Raw genomic sequence first — 3,745 nt, 5'->3', positions numbered from 1 at the left:
AGGGAAAGATTGTTATGACAAGCCTGGAGTATGAATTCCTCTATGACCAGATCCTAGCAGTTCATCACCTGGTTACGGAAGCGTTTGACAAAATTATCAACCGTCTCCCCGTCCTTTTGCTTCTTATCTAGAAGAGTTCCGATCGACACTTCAGTGTCATTGTTCGCGGTGAAAGTCGTTTTCATTGAAGTCATTGTTCTCTTCAACAACAGTTTATCGGTTACAAAAGATCCGGTATTTTGATAAGATCCAGTTACAACAAAATCAAAGAAAAAAAGAAAAATTACAACTTTCTCGAACAAATCGCAAGATCCTGTTTTGCGGTCTCTTGCTTGTGTGGGTTCTTCGCCTACGCCGGGGTTAATCCGTGGACCACCGCGCGATCTTGATCCGGTCGGAACTACACGGTATGACGGTTGCTATTTCACGAAGGAAATAACAGCCGGGGGTACTATTTCACCAAGGAAATAATAGCCTTTAGTAATCGAAATCGACCAAGCAAAATCGATACTCTTCTAGGGATCAAAAACCAAGTTTTGATCCGGAGGATGACCGTGTGGATCTCAGATCTGATCTCTCTCTTGAACTCCTGCCTTGTTTGACGTGGATGATCGCCAAGAACCAGATCTGAAAATGTCCAAGTTTTCAAAGCTTCAAAAACTCCGAAGTTCAGTTCTCAATCCGGCAGAGTTTCCTCTCAAAAGTTCCAAGTCTCTTTAGCCTTCAACCACTAAAAAGTCCAACCTCCAAAACAATGAGCCACCAAGCCTATTTATAGGCATTTAGAACCAGATCTGAGCTCAGATCTAGGCCCAGATCTGGGCTTAGCCCAGGTGGCTCGGCCACCTAGGTGGCTCGACCACCGAGCCACCAGGAGGTGGCTCGGCATACCGAGGCACCCCTAGGTGGCTCGGTGAGCCACATAGGTGGCTTAGCTTTGGCCGAGCCACCTAGGTGGTTCGGCTTTGGCCGAGCCACCTGAGTGGCTCGGTTTTGGCCGAGCCCTCCGGGTGTTTGCCGTTTTATCATTTTTCGGTTTCGCGGTTTATCCGAACTCTGATTTGTTGATCTGGACTCTGATTTGACAGTCTGGATCCTGATTTGGCAGTAAATCTGCTTCGGTGTTTAACCTCGTCGCCTCGTTAATCTACTTTGTCGCATCTCATTTAGCCTCGATGTTGTGGTCTAACGATCATGCTTGGATACATCGCCTGATGGTTCGTTGGTTTGTCGAATCATCGTGCCGAGCTGTGTTTAGGGACCTATAAGCAGTTTTATACACCTACAGATACCCCCTCCAAAGTGTTTCAGCCTTATTCTTCTATAGAAGAGTCTAGAATACTTTGGATATGATTGTCCCAACCTTCAATCGGTGTCACGGGACTTTGGAATGGCTTCTATTCTTGATTCTTTCAATCCTCCAGGCTATTCGGTGCTTTGTCGAATGTCTGTAAGGGTTCCGGTACTGCATTTATTGTCTGACCATTTGTTGGAATTTTGAATTTGAAGTCAATTCCTGATTTTCTGATCTTTAGCTCGTGTTTGCTGTTTCAACATAAAACCGACCATCGATTGTTGGCATTGAGTCTTCATCAGTAACGCGTTGTCCGGCGTTTGACATAGTTTATACTCGTACGTCTGCTGGAGTCTTGTTGAGTTATCCTTAAGAATATTTTTAGAAAAATACTCTCTAGAAACTTCTCAACAAAAATAGGGAATAGTTTATACTCGTATACCTTATTGGAGTAGTAAGAATGAGCTGAACCGGCCCGATAATGACCCAAAAAAGGTAGTAATTCGGCTCAAAAAATCTTCCGACCCTTCCGAATGTGTGGGAGAGGAATGAATAAATAAGGGACTGAACCATCAGTCGATTTGAAGTCGTTTCGATACTCGGTTCAGCTCCAATTTGAATTTTGGTTCAAATCTGGTTCAAACTTGTTCAGAACTGGTTCAACCTGGTTCAAGACTGGTTCAGGACTGGTTCAAGACTGGTTCAGCCTGGTTCAGACTAATTCATTCTGGTTTGGTCTGGTTCAGCCTGGTTTGGCCTGGTTCAGCCTTCTTTGAACTGATTTAGCCTGGTCTGGTCTGGTTCAACTTGGTCTGATCCGGTTCAGTCGGCTGTGAGACCAGCTGCATCAGCTGATACATCAACAGTGGTTACACCTCCACTACCCCCAGTGACTCAAGGGAAAGGAGGTATAAATTAAGCAACTGAGAAATGTTATTTATTTCCTCGTCAAGGCTTTTGACGGATTTCTCCTTTTTGCGTAGGGCTTTCTTCTCGGCTTCATGTCCTTGTGAAGGAGTTGTTATCAGACAACGACCCTAAGAAGATCGTTATCTGTATAGAAGTCCGCTCCTTCTTCTCCTTCGTGAATACTATGATTGGCAATCTCTTCCACGGCAGAATTTTCCTTCACTAATTTAAGCCTTTCCTTGATCCCAGAATAAATTCAATAAGGGATGCAGGATATCCGGATCTAGCGAAGGCTATAATTGATGACCTTGATTGCCTGGAGCACGAGCTTCAGATGTTACGTGAGCTCCGGGATGCAGGTGCCTCTTTATTCATTGCTGCCAATTTGGATGCTCGCTTACAGACATGGCGCGATACTCGAGTTTTTGCTGAGTTCGAGATCCAGGTGCAGCGGGATCGGGTAGACTAAGTTGAGGCTAACCTTGCTGTTAGATCATCTTCACTTGACGATCTTGACTTATCTATTACCTCTTGCGAGACCAAGATAGAACAGTTCCGAAGAGGACTTCGTGAAGAAGAGGAGACTTTGAGTATCCTTCAGATGACGAAGGTACAGGATCAGCAAGCCCACACTGCCTTATCTGAGGAGTTAAAATCCTTGAAGCAGAAGCTGGTCGAGACGGAGGAGATTGCTGTGAAGACTTTAGCCACCACTGAAGAGTCCATCAGAGCTGAATTGCAGGATGAGCTTAGGCAAGCTTATGATGAGAAGCTGTCTAAGTTTAGTCAGCAGATTTTTAGCCATAAGCTTGATGTATGATTTCATTTCCTGAATATTTTGACTTTTGATCCTCTTAGTGGAAATGGTTTTATCTTTATCTTTATTGTGATTTCTCATTCTGTTTGGAATGATTGACCATAATACTCACAGGATTTTTGGCAAACCCTCAGCCCTCAACGGGTTTGATAAGCCTTTACCGACTACCGTTTGAGTCGGGCTAGCATACGGATTGTCTAAATCCGTTCTGCATGTAACGTTGTTCTAAGAGAGTGAATTCTCCGAGACTTTGTGCTATGATGTCGAATACATAGATTTCGCCATTGTTACGGGAATAGGCTACCCGGCGACACGTGTTAGGTGTTGACTTTAGGATTTTTGGCTAACCCCCAGCCTTCAACGGGTTTGATTAGCCTTTACCGACTACCGTTTGAGTCGGGCTAGCATGCGGATTGTCTAAATCCGTTCCGCATGTAACGTTGTGCTAAGAGAGTGAATTCTCTGAGACTTTATGCTATGATGTCGAATACATAGGCTTCGCCATTATTACGGGAATAGGCTACCCGGCAACGTGTATTAGACGCTGACTTATCCCTACTTCGGTTTCAGGATAAAATACCCAAGAATCGAACTCTGGTGTCTTTTTCTACGGAAAAAGACTAAACCGGCGACGCGTGTTAGGCGTCGGCATATCCTTTCTTAGGATTCAGGATGAAACTCCCCATGCGTGTAAGGCATGGATTTTGGTGTTATTAATAACAACC

Source organism: Asparagus officinalis, chromosome 10 (genome assembly GCF_001876935.1).
Source record: "Asparagus officinalis chromosome 10, Aspof.V1, whole genome shotgun sequence".
Lineage (NCBI taxonomy): Eukaryota > Viridiplantae > Streptophyta > Magnoliopsida > Asparagales > Asparagaceae > Asparagus > Asparagus officinalis.
Note: the sequence above shows the minus strand (reverse complement) of the source record.